This window comes from Pan troglodytes, chromosome 11 (assembly GCF_028858775.2).
Source record: "Pan troglodytes isolate AG18354 chromosome 11, NHGRI_mPanTro3-v2.0_pri, whole genome shotgun sequence".
NCBI classification, from domain to species: Eukaryota; Metazoa; Chordata; class Mammalia; order Primates; family Hominidae; genus Pan; species Pan troglodytes.
Window position 1 is genome coordinate 62,252,571 of NC_072409.2, and position 13,367 is coordinate 62,265,937.

At 45.0% G+C, this 13,367-nt stretch overlaps 1 protein-coding gene across 2 annotated transcripts in view; it reads right to left on the reverse strand.

The window, feature by feature from the left end:
• CEMIP2 (cell migration inducing hyaluronidase 2) overlaps positions 1–9,856 on the reverse strand; it is an 86,286-nt gene extending 76,430 nt beyond the window's left edge. Inside the window, exon 1 of one of the 2 annotated variants that reach the window (XM_009456723.5) lies at positions 9,755–9,856. The gene's annotated coding sequence lies outside the window, so the exon portion shown is untranslated. Of the gene's footprint in view, positions 1–8,739; positions 9,293–9,754 lie in introns of those variants that run through there. The other variant, XM_001141007.7, reaches the window with a different exon arrangement.
• Positions 9,857–13,367: the final 3,511 nt, after the last annotated feature.

The window sequence follows — 13,367 nt, forward strand, 5'->3', positions numbered from 1 at the left end:
GAATTCTATTGAGGGAATAAATGATTACTAGGGAGAATGATTGGATGGGGAAACAGAAATTGACTTCTAAATAGTTCTTTTTGGAATTTAAATGATCCGTGGAGGTAGTCTTTATCTTGAATAGGGCTGTTCGGATGTGGTTAGATTTTTGGTCCTTCCTGCAACGGATAATGAAATAAAAGGGAAAGAAGCAGGGATAATTGTTCTCCTTGTTGGGGGGTACGGGGGGGTGGGGGGGATGGCAGGGGGTCAGTCCTATCTTTGTAGATAGGGGAAAAGTCTCTCCAGGAACTTTTTGATCTCTAAAGGCTTTTAATTTAAAATACTCATTTTACCAGGGAAGCCATATATTGCAGTGAAGTATTTTTATTTTCTTCAGAATATTTCAAACCTATAGTCCTAAAAAGACTAAATTTACTAAAAAAAAAAAAAAAAAAAAAAAAAAAGATACTAAGCTTTGGATTAGAATAAGTATTATTTAAAGTTGAAAGATTTATTTTCCTGCTTAAAAATTTACTTTTGTATTAAGCTATAGTCTTTTTGCTAGAAAACTACTAAAAAACTATAGTTAGGAAATAAATCTCTGGAAAAACAAAAATTAACTATAAATACTAAGAGTTTGCTTAACCTGATAATAACAAAATAAGAAATGCCTATGGTCTGTATTTAAGGAATTCAGATGAGCAACAGCCATAGTTTCACTAAAGTGGCCACATCTTCGGCAAATCACATTGGACTCTCCTGTTAAAGTATGAATCCCTCAAAACAAAGAGCTGCTATTTATAATGTTTAATGCCAAAAGTGAACCAAGTGAAAACTTCTTAATTTTAAAGTGAAATAAATGACTTTAAAGAAATATTTAAAATTCATTCCTATATTTCAGTCATTTATGCAAGGTAAAGGAGGCAGCTGTCCAATTTTTCTGATCCCAAATATACTAATTAATCCTATCTTTTTCCAACGATGTTAAACAAGTCTATGAGAAGTAATGCTTGACCCTAAAGCCAATGAGGCTGATACGGCCAAAAGGTTAAAATGCATTATCATGCCCCAAAAAAGAAAAACATAAAAGGAAAAAACTGCAGACCTACTACAGACCAAGCGGGGAGGAAGGGTAGCAATTAAGAACAGCTAACACTCTCTGAGCAACCAAAAATAAAAATAAAAAGAGAGCAAAGTACATAGGCCTCTAGGTGGAAGTAAAGAACTAGAAGATAAACTGCAGAAAGATAGATTGTTCTTCAACCCAGAAAATTAGAAAAAAGGGGAAAAGGTCGTTGTACCTACCAGTCATTCTCTATTCCCTTCGGTTTCCTTTTTTCCTATTAATATTTCTCATATTTCTTTTTCTCCTTAATTTTTTTTATTGAAAGGCTGTTCTCTTTTCTCCCTTCCCAGTGATCCTAGACCATCCCCCTTCGCCCTTGTTCTCAACTGGCTGGGAAGATTCAAGAGAGGCTTCCAACCTGCTGGCAGTGACGGATGGCAGTGCAGAGGCACACAATGGCAAGTGCAGGCACGTCACCAGCCTTGCAGCTGGCCTTCCAAAGAAAGAACCAAAGCCGAAGTCTGTCCTGACAGAGGCTGATTTAATTAAGGTTATAGCAAAGGGCAGAACTGCCTGTGGGCTGCATTCTCTGCAGAGGGCCAAAGACAATGCATTAAAATACTTCTCAGGAAGAAAAAACCAAGAAAGTTATGTTGGCAAAATGTTGAAAGGTGGGAAAAATGAAAAGACAACAGGGATGTGTTTGAAAAACAAGCAAAGACCTGCCAAAGTTCATGATCTAGTGATGTACAGATACCAAAATGCAATGACAATAGGAAACAGAAGGGGTATGTTTTGATGTGCCTTTCACACTAGAAATATTTCAGATGAATAATGAGATGCCCAGACTGAAATAATCCAAGGCTGTTCAATCCAGCGTCATAGTAAAGTTTCTATCAATGGCAGGGCCAGGACCAGAACCCAAGTTGACTATTTCTTTCAACTGTAACACATAGCCTATTTTTAATATAACTTAAACCACTTGGAATAAAGCCTTTTCAAACAGGGCACAAGGTCAGTTTTGAGCATCTCTTATGAGAAAAGGGTTCTGCTAGACACTGGAGACCCAATAGTACAAAAAATAAACATGGTTCCTACTTTCAAGAAGCTCACAGCCCAGCATTTGGGGGTAGAAAGAGTAGGGAGACAACACAAGTAAACAAGTAATTAAATTGAATGTTGAGGCAAAGAAGGTGGGCTGAGGAGGTGATTGCTTGAGTTTAATTTTCTAAAAGCCCTGGCAAATTTACTCACCCAAATGTGCACCACCAGACGATTACTAATATCTTTCTTATTTTGCATGTGTAAACTAAAGTCTACCACTGAACTCCGCCATTTAAATGACGACACGTTGCCCAATAGTGACTAAAAAGTATGGGAAGGAGGGGAGGGTGACACACTACAGAAGTCTTTCATATTCTTTGAAAGGGTGTCACCTGCAGGTGAGTTCCAGGCCAAAATATAAAACAGTCATAGTCCCTCTCCTCCTAGGCCACGTGAAACCTAAGCCAAACAAAAGGGCCATCTTACACATTCTCAACAGTTTCCTCTATGTTCCTCAAGACTCAAGGGTGCTACAGAGTCAAAAGGCAGAACTTCTAATGAACAAGTAATTACTCGGCACTAGAGTGGCAGCTGGACTTCACTTAGCCGAATAGGGATACACTGTGGCTAGGAAGAGGTGAACAATGATGTGCACCTGTAGTCCCATCCACTTAGAGGCTGAGGCAGTTGGATGGCTTGAGCCCAGTTCAAGACTGTAGTGTGCTAGGACTACTATAGAGCCACTGCACTCCAGCCTGGGTAACCTAACAAGACCCCATGCCAGCCCCATCACCAAAAAAAAAAAAAAAAATACTGGCTAGCAGCAGCACAACAGGCAAACGGGGGCTATGTGACAAGCCCAAGTGCTGCAAGCACTAACAGGAGGCAAGAAAAAACACTTGAAGATTAAAGCCAACCTCAGACTCAGCCAAGCCCTGCTCAAGCATAATATTTTTCAAATCCTCATATAAAGTTGATTTTATAGTGGTGGCACTGGTGGCATTAAAAAGCAATGTTAGTACGGGTGCAGTGGCTCACGCCTGTAATCACAACACTTTGGGAGACTGAGGTGGGAGGATCACTTGAGGCCAGGAGTTCAAGACCACCCTGGGCAACACGGTGAAACCCTATCTCTACAAAAAAATATAAAGATTAGCTGGGCATGGTGGTGCATGCCTGTACTCCCAGCTACTCAGGAGGCTGAGATGTGGAAAGATAGCTTGAGCCCAGGAGGTGGAGGCTGCAGTGAGCTGTGATCATACCAATGCACTCCATCCTGGGTGACAGAGTGAGACTCCTGTCTCAAAAAAATATTTTTTTTTATTGTTATGTTTTTTCAAACCACAACTTAAAAAAAAAAAAAAGAAAACCTCAAGAACTCTTTTTCTAATTCCTCCTGAAACAGGAATCAGGCATATGTCCCTGTGTTAAGCTAAATCTTTCCCATTCCTAAAATGTTAATAATTAACTTTCCAAACTTCATTGTATGCGAAAAAATGACTCATTCTTCAGGGAAGTGAATCACCATTACAGAGACCATTAAGACAACAGAAGGCTTGCTGTCTCCAAAGTGCACACCAATAATTAAGTAAGAGCCCCCAAATCGATAACAATTTCACACTGGAGGGGGACTTAATCTGACCTGACCACGATATCACATTTATAGTGGATATTCATATGTTTTAAGATACTTACATGAAACTCAGTCAGAGGTCAATTCTTTTCTCATGGGCTCAATGTGGATTGTCTTAAATTTCAACTCTTTCAGGCAACAACGTCCTAATGACACTTCTAACCAGTGGTAAAGCCTTATTAAAAAATATTAGGATTAAGAATGCCACAATCTCTACCAGGCAAACTTTTCATAACATAAAATTCTTATCAAATATTGAACTTTTACTTATTGTTCAAACTACAATGGACCCTTGATACAACAAATGTAAAAAGGTTTATCACTTTTCACCGTGTAAAGAAAATAAATGTCTTGTTACAAATCTGGTTACTAGGTTAGCCTAATAATAACAATTTCAAAGCAGATTTGCCTTATAGATCAAAGGACTGATTTGTTGGGAGATAGCAATTCTGTGTTTTAAGACATACAGTTTATGAGTCTGTTTCACCTTTTTTAAAGACATTTTAATAAAAACCCTATGCTTAATTTATCTCTGTATTGCTCACAGCAACCAGTACAGTGCCTTGCACATCCTAGGAATGCAATAAAATAGTTGCTGAACATAGTTCCTGACAACCAATATTAAAGGCTTCCCAAAGCAAGTACCAGGAAAACAAAAGAACAAGCAAACATGACCTACAGCCATAAGTTTTGAAGACGAAAAAAAAGAACATGCAAACATATTCTGGTATGCTTTTATTCTAGGATTCACAACCCAAATCTGAACAGGGTTTCCAGGAACTTGCTTCTTCTAAAAAATGTGCACATCTACAGTACTTTAAATTTTCATCCTGTTTATAGAAAATACAAGTAAAGCTAATGCTATTTTTACACTTAGTTCCTTATTTCACAGAAATTTGTTACAAGTAACATCATCCCACCATCATGTGTAAGTAGTAGGCAATGAAAAAATATACATAGTGTCTGCCTTAAACCTGAAAGCAGTGACTTTCAAAGCCCAAATGCAAATTATCTGATCATTAAACTAATTAAATTGCTAACAAAGCCAAACAGGAATAAAATAAGAATATATCTAAGAAAAAAAAAAGTGCTGACTGGAAACAGGGACAAAGGAGTTCTTGTCCCTGCTTGGTTATTAATTTACTATATGACCTTACCTAATTATTTAGCCTCTCTGGGTCCCAACTTCCTTGTTTTAATACTATCTTTGAGGTCCCTTCAAGCGACATGCTAAGATTCAGCATACGTAGCAGTGTCTAGAAAACTGATTTACATTCATTATCCCCCTCCCCACCACACCCCTGGCAAAAGGGCACAGTTCACTTGATAGTTTCAAATATCTGAGTTTGGATTTCTATCAAAGGCAATTTATTAAAATGTCAGATGGGCTTAAGTCCATTTCAAGTGGAGAACTAAAGTGAGTATTGCTTACAGATTCGCCTAGACAGCAGCTGCTGCTATTGAGAGAATAGACTTTAACAATCTAGATGAAAATTATACCTCTTTACAAATGGAGAAAACTAGTAATGGGGATTTTCATACTCTCAAAAAGGCAGATGCATAGCTTTTCTTTTTTTTTTTTTCCTTTTCCATATTCATCATATTGAGAGAGAGGAAAGCAGAAGGGCTAGCTTGGCTTGGGAGGCAGAGAGGAGAATGGATGTTACCGTACAAAACCAGACAAGACCCTTTCAATTGATGTACTGTACTAGACAGCCCATTCTTCTCACTAATGCTCACAATCCAAGTGAAATGAAAAGATTTCCTGTGGCTGGGATGGAAAGAAGCCTGGACAAGAGAGCAATACCATATGACAGTAGCTAGCTTAAAAGTCTAAAGACTTGCTCTCAAGATGGGATTCAGATCATTCTGGAAAGGGCCAATAAAATGAAAATCTGTAGCTGAGACCTGATTGATTAAGCTATGATTTATATCTATTTATAGCTTTAAAAAACTTTTGAAAGTACCTTTTTATACCAGACAGCATTAGCCTGTATAGTACTTTATCATATATTAATACATAGCAAACTTACTCAAATTTAATCCCCAAAACATTCCCATAAAGCATTTTAAAACTCCTTTTTCAGGTGAAGAAACAACGTGAGAAGGATTAGGGGATTTGCCCACAGCAAATGTTTAGCAAGTGTCAGAGCCTTGTTTTAAATCCAAGTCTGACTTCAAGTCCTCCAATCTTCACCATTTTAAGATAGTACTTCTGACACTAGTTTTCAGTCCCTACTATTTTGTCTGATTTAACAAATTTTATTTCTCACAAAATTGCTCCCCCACCCCCAACTGTTCCTTCTCTGGCTTCTTAGAGCGTTCTATGCGTAATTCTCCCAGACATGCACTTATTGGACCTTCTAATTGTTCATTTCCTTATGTCCGGGGCTAGGCTCATGTCTTCAATAGCAGAGATTGTCATCTCTCTAGTTGCAAGTGACACAGGTATCTTCAATCCCTGTGGCCTCCCTGGTTGCAACCACTTTAACTCCTTCTCTTTACCAACATGAATGCTCCACAAAGCAGGTGTTGCAATTGCTTCCAGAGGGTCTGGACCACAATAGGTGATTAATAAGTGCTAGCTGAATGGATGGTGGGTGGGTGAATGATGCAATGCTCATACATATTTTAGAGCACACATTACAATGCACACATTTACATACAGCACTCCATGTGAATCTAAGACCATGAATTTGGTAGTGATTATTGTTTCTTCTTTTTTTTCTTTTTTTTTTTTTTCAGATGGAGTCTCGTTCCCATCGCCTAGGTTGGAGCGCAGTGGCACGATCTCGGCTCACTGCAACCTCCACCTCCCAGGTGCAAGCGATTCTCCTTCCTCAGCCTCCCGAGTAGCTGGGATTACAGGCGTGCACCACCACACCTGGCTAATTTTTTTTTTCTATTTTTAGTAGAGATAGGGTTTCACCATGTTGGCCAGGCTGGTCTCAAACTCCCGACCTCAGGTGATCCACCCGCCTCAGCCTCCCAAAGTACTGGGATTACAGGCGTGAGCCAATTGTGCCTGGCCTAAGTTTCCTCTTTCTAAAATGTGGCTTGTCTTTCTCAATTTCAGAAACTTGCCCAAAGTATGTAGCTCTAAGTAGTACCCTGTCAACTTCAAGATAATGGCACACAAGACTACATTACCCTCCAGTTTGTCTTTTCTTGATAGCTGTTTGAGGACAGCATTGATTAGGCCTATTAGAACATGACTGAGGTGTTGCCCCATTCTGGTTTCCTGTTATGAATCTGACATTTCTGAAAAGTCACTGGTTACAGACTAGATCAAGGAAGGAGACTACTCAGATAATTAACTGTGACACAGAATATCCAGATAAACACCATGTAAGAATTTACAGATTCTATTCCCCTGTCCACACACAGGAGAGTCCTCAGCTCACTATCTCATTCACAGGTTAATAAGAACAGGTGATGACTCAGAATTCGCTTCTAATCTTAGTTTTCTGAGCCTTTAAGCACACATACATCAGAAAAAAACAGCGTCAGGAGGACTGAACAGAAAGCCAGAAGACAGATTTCCAGTTCCGCCCAAACTGATCCTCTAATGCAGGTACACAGAAGCTGGGGGGAGTCATTTCAGTGTGAAGAGAAAAGCACTCTAAAGTGCTACCCAATGTTTACTAAGCAGAGGACGTGCCTACTGCACATTCTTCTGCTTTGCCCAGAAATGCAAACTAAAAAGAACCCTTTGTATAGGTAATCAGACCCACAACCATAGTATGATACCCAGACCAATTCTGAAAAGAACAAGCGTCCTTCAAGGGTCAAATAAGCATTAGTAGCTCCATTCTAGCCAACCAAAGAAAGATAAGGCTAACCATTTTAAATGTGTTTTTTTAACACTGAGCCATTTCCAACAGATTTGCCTGGCTGCTCTGGGGGGTCAGGCCTCCCTCAGCTCAGGTGAAGCCTCTACCCTTTCCCCTCTCTCTAAATTCTTCTCACTTTTTACCGGGAAGAGCAGCACATCTCAATACATGCAACCGTGCAGCAGCGCATCACTCTGTCACACTGAATCAAGGGGAGTGAACTCAAGGCAGTGAGTAGCTCATGTGCACAATGAAAGTTTTAAAAATTATTAGGCAGTCTATCCTTAATCCCAACTGCTGATAAAAGGAGATATATATCAAAGTCTGTTTTCCTAACCTGCGGAGAATTTAAGTGAGCTGTTTCCGCTCCAGGTCGAGGTCTGGTGACACTCATCAACCCTCAGCAGAGAGCATCCAGGGAATTCAGGACCTTGGTTTTATCGCTAAGGGTGTAGCCACTAGTGCTATTAACAGCAGCACTCTGGGTCCTCACAGAGAGGGCCCCCCTCCTTTACCAGGATCTCCCAACTCTGCAGAGAAAAGCTGGGAATAGGGTCCAGGGCTAAGGCTATTCCCCAGATTTAAAGGAAGCTGTACACGATTTTAAAGCCTCACCTTACCTCAGCTAACAGAGAGGCAGGGGGCGGAGGGCGGAGGACCCACCAACCCAGGGGAATTGTAAGGAGACAAAGATTACCCCAAACGCACAAGCGCGCGCGCACTGAAGCCCGGACTGCAAAGCACATTCCATCAACCTTTCACTGTAATCGGCTTACTGTGGGGTTTATCCCCTCACCCCATCCCTCTCCAGAAAGTTTAAGGCTGTTCGCACCGACTTTGAAAGGTCCATTGTTCCCTTCCCCGTAAACGTAATGAAAAGAGAGAGTGGAGAGAAAGAAATCAAGACACCGTTCCCGAGGACCCTTTCTTAAGAAGAGAGGACTGACTCCTGGGGAGTCGGGTCAGTCCCAATCCAGAGATGAAACCGGGAAAGGAGGCGCACGGGGGAAGGGCGGGAGGACGTTTTCCTTTTCGGCAGAAATGCCCAACGCCGGAGCCGGCCAGGCCGCCGGGAGCAGAAAAGGTGGGCGAGACCCGGGTCTGCGTCCCCGCAGTGGCCCCCGAGGGCAGCAAACGAGGTGGAGCCGGGTGGGGGGGCGGGTGACCGAGTCGCTTCTTACCTTCCCCTACCCCGCTTAGCGTCCGTTAACTCAGGTGCCTACACAGCGGTCCAGGGAGACGGAGAGGAGTCCCTGGCGTCCTCGGGTCCAGATCTCCTCTCCATGGCCAGGAAGCCACTCGATTGCCGGCGCCCGCAGCTGCCGCTCGTACTCAACTGGCAGCCGCAGCCTCTGCCTGGAGGTGAAATACTCTCCTCCCGAGAGTGACGCGCACTTCCCTCCGCCTCCGCCTCCTCCTCCTCCTCCTCCTCCTCCTCCTCCTCCTGCCCCGAGCCTCGGGGGCAGGGGCCTCGGCTCGCTCTCTCCCGGAGCCGCCGCTCGGCTTTCTCCGTTCCTTCCCCTCCGGGAGAAAGAGGAGGAGAATCGTGGCCCGGGCGGCGCGGGCCTGAGCGTCCCCGCGACAACAGGGGAGGAGGCGGCGGCGCGGGGCAGAGTGAGGTCCCAGGAGTCGCTCTTGTCCCTGGTCGGCGGGCGCCGCGGCTTGCTAGGGTCGCGCTCAGCCTCCGCCGGCCAGACAAGCAGCCCGGCTCGGCTGGGCCGGGAACTGTAGATTGGGCGGGCGGTGGAGAGCGAGGGAGGCGGAGGGAGAGGAGGAGCCTGCCATCAGAGGAGGCGGTGGCCCCGCCGGGCCCCTCCCGCCGGCCCCGCTCCCCGCGAGCTGCGAAAGCGGAGGCTCAGCGCCACTAGCTGCCGCGCGCTGGAACAGCGCCCGAGCGCACTGCCGGCGGGGCAGAGCCCCAGCCAGCGCCCCCCGCTGCGGCTGCAGGCTCCTACCCTTCCTGGGCGCGCACACCCGCCTGGCCGAACCGGAGCCTGTGCCTCCAGCACCCCCAGATAAGGCTGGTACTGCGCCTCTCACTCCCTGGCTGAGCCTGACACTGCGCCCCCAAAGTCCCCTGGCTGAGCGTGACTGCACCCCATCAACCCTCGGCTGCGTCAGACTTTGAGCCCCATCACCCGTAAAGAGATTTCCACACTCCCACAAATGTTCTGAGCGTCCAGTCATAGCCCCCACCTGGCCAGGCGCGAGCTCCAGGTTCTCAGCGCTGTCAGAAGAACCAGCCTGCTCTGGGACACAGGGCAGCTCTTCTGGTCCCTTGGAGCAACCCCAGCATCCCGCTCGCAGGCCGGAATAAATATACTTAGGTCTTCCCACGCCCCCTACCTGCGCCACTCTGGAGTGGCGGCCGCTTGCAGAGGTGGCGCCGAAAGCCACGCCCCGGCCCACCCCAGTGCCAAAACGCCGCTCTGAGGACACCGGCACCGGCCCTGAAGCAGCCCTGCCGCCGCCACCCTGCCCCCTCGCTGGAGCTGCTCTCACAGCCTTGGCTCTGGGTGAGGGCGCGGCCCGGGCTGGATCACTCAGACCCACGAGGTCCCAAGCTAGTGACAGCGGCAGGACTGCCAAATCCGGGCCGTCGTCATCCTCGATTTAATTGGAATTGGAAGTTTTCCCTCCAGGAAACTCTTTCAGTGAATAATATACAGGTAGGATAGTTTAGTTTTCAGGGTTGTTCATTCCTCCTCCCTCAACAAACTCAGTCATGTAACCGCGACACACCCGGCAGTGAAGGGGAATCCCCTATTTCAAGGGTATTAGTTCAGGGCTTTGTATAAGAAATTACTGTTTCCAAATCTTGGCTGATGATAAGAATCCCCTGGGGCACTTAGAAAAAATTGGATTGCCAGACATCGCCCAATCTACTGAATCAGAGGTATCTGGAATATGTAAGTTTGGGAAACAGGGCTAGAATGCATCCTCTAATTAAAGCCTTGGAAAGATGCCTCCAAAACAGCAGCGCGATCTAGTGCTGAGATCTTACAGAAACTTCACCCAGCTGCCTTTGGGAGCCGCTGTCCCTTCTGGGAGAGGCAGGGAGGAAAGGCTTTTAAAATAAGGAAGATAGTTTTGAATAACAAGATGGAAGGGACAAAAGACTGTTTTCATGGTCCAAAGGTGTTTTGGATTGTGCTTAATAAAGATAGAAACTGTGTTATCCCGTGTGCTAGGCTGAAAAATGTTCCCTCCCCAGAAATAACAGGTTCTAAGTCCTGGAACTTGTGCATATTACCTTACATAGACAGAAGCAGAGCCTTCACATGTGTGATTCAATTAAGGGTCTTCTTGAGTTGGGGAGATTATTCTGGATGATCAAGATGGGTCCTAACTGCAGTCACATGTACTTTCATAAGGGGAAAGGGGGTGGTTAGCACACACAGAGGAGGGCTGGCCACTGTGGAGGCAGAGATTGAAGTGATGCCTCCACAAGTCAAGGAATGCCAGCACAGAGGCAAGGATTCTCCCCTAGAACCTCTGAAGTGAGCAAGATCCTGCTGACACCTTGATTTTGGCCCAGTGAACCTGAGCACGGTCTTCTGCTTCCAGAAGTGTGAAAGAATAAACTTCAGTTGTAAGCTACACCGAGTTTGGGTGATATGTTGCAGCATAGGAGGCCTGTGCTGGGCCAACTTTATATTACAAATATCCATTTTTTGAATCCTTATTAAGTGCCAGGCACTTTGCTTGGAGTTAGGATATGTTATGGGATATGTTGTCTAATTAAATCCTCCCACTAATTATTATTTCCGTTTTAAAGATGGGACAGTAGGACTTGAAAATTTAAAGGGTCTTCCCAAGGCCACACAGTAAGAACCTCTTGGAATCAAGTCTGCAAACCACTCAAATGTTAAAAATAGCAATTAGGCCAGGCGCGGTGGCTCACGCCTGTAATCCCAGCACTTTGGGAGGCTAAGGAAGGTGGATCACAAGATCAGAAGATAGAGACCATCCTGGCTAACATGGTGAAACCCCATCTCTACTAAAAAAACACAAAAAAAATTAGCCAGGTGTGGTGGCAGGCGCCTGTAGTCCCAGCTACTCGGGGGGCTGAGGCAGGAGAATGCCGTAAACCCAGGAGGTGGAGCTTGCAGTGAGCCAAGATTGAGCCACTGCACTCCAGCCTGGGCTACAGAGCAAGACTTCATCTCAAAAAAACAAAACAAAGCAAAACAAGCAATTAAAAATTTATATACATTAGTCTAATAAAATTTTTGGTTTTAAAAAGGACTTATTTATTTATTTCCACAATCTATATTTATTGCCCAAACCAAGGGAAATGGATGTTGATTGATAGTGGAGTGGGCTAGTGGGGAACAGGGGTGGAGGGGATCTCTTTACACTTGCGCTCAATTTTGTTGTGAACCTAAAATTGCTCTAAAATATAGTCTATTAACTAAAAAAAAAGAGTAGGGGGATTGAATCTGTGTGTGGCCTATCTTTGAGAATTGTATAAACTTTTGTTTTTAGATATTTATCTGGAACATAAAAAATCAAAGGAAAGGCCGGGCACGGTGGCTCAAGCCTGTAATCCCAGCACTTTGGGAGGCCAAGGCAGGCAGATCACCTGAGGTCAGGAGTTCAAGACCAGCCTGGCCAGCATGGTGAAACCCCACCTCTACTAAAAATACAAAAATTAGCCAGGCATGGTGGCACGCACCTGTAGTCCCAGCTACTCGGGAGGCTGAGGCGAGAGAATTGCTTGAACCTGGGAGGCAGACGTTGAAGTGAGCCGAGACCTCATCATTGCACTCCAGACTGGGCAAAAGAGGGAGACTCCGTCTCAAAAAAAAAAAAAAAAAAATCAAAGGAAACTGATGTGAAAGGAAGCTATGAAGGAAACCAACAAAGTAAGAGGACACAGACTTCTCTGATCAATGGGACTGATGTCACAGATTGAGTTCTCAGGGAAGCAGGCTCTGAGACACTGACAAGATGTTTCACCTGTGGGGGACAGGCAGGAAGCAGCATGGGCAAAGGGAGTAGCTGGGGTATACCCAACAGCCTTCATTGATCCCACTGGGGGATCTGAGACATGGCCCGTTGGAATTATTGAGCCTAAATGACTGGACCATTAGATACCCTCCTGAATCAGTCATTGGATGTCGTTCATCCTGGGACGTGACATGACCTTGGTCAAGGCGACCCTGCAGCTGAGGCAGTCTCGAAAAGGGCCAGTTGCTGACAGCACCCAGAGCTGGGCAGCAAGTCCTTCTTTGCAAGCAAATCTGGGCAGTGCATCTCCATGTCACTCACTGATATGGTGTGGATCTGTGTCCCCACCCAAATTTCATGCTGAATTGTAACCCCCAGCGTTGGAGGTGAGGTCTGATGGGAGGTGACTGGGTTATGAGGGCAGATTACTCATGAATGGTTTAGTACCATCCTCTTGGTACTGTCCATGGGATAGTGAGTGAGTTCTCGAGAGTTCTGATCGTTTAAATGTGTGTGGCACCTCCTCCCTCGCTATCTTGCTCCTGCTCTGGCCATGTAACGTGCCTGCTCCCACTTTGCCCCCACCCTCCCTCCCCTGCATGATTTTAAGTTTCCTGAGGCCTCCTTAGAAGCTGAGCAGATGCCAGAATCATGCTTTCTGTACAGCCTGCAGAATCGAGGTCAATTAAACCTCTTTTGTCAATGCAAGAACAGACTAACACACCCACTTACATGTATGTGACATCCTCACCATTGTGCTATTTCTTCCAAATAAGGAGAGAAAGCCCCACAGTGAGTGGGATGCCCACATTTTGCATTTTTTCCTGATTGTAACTGTGCATTCACACAGGGTAAT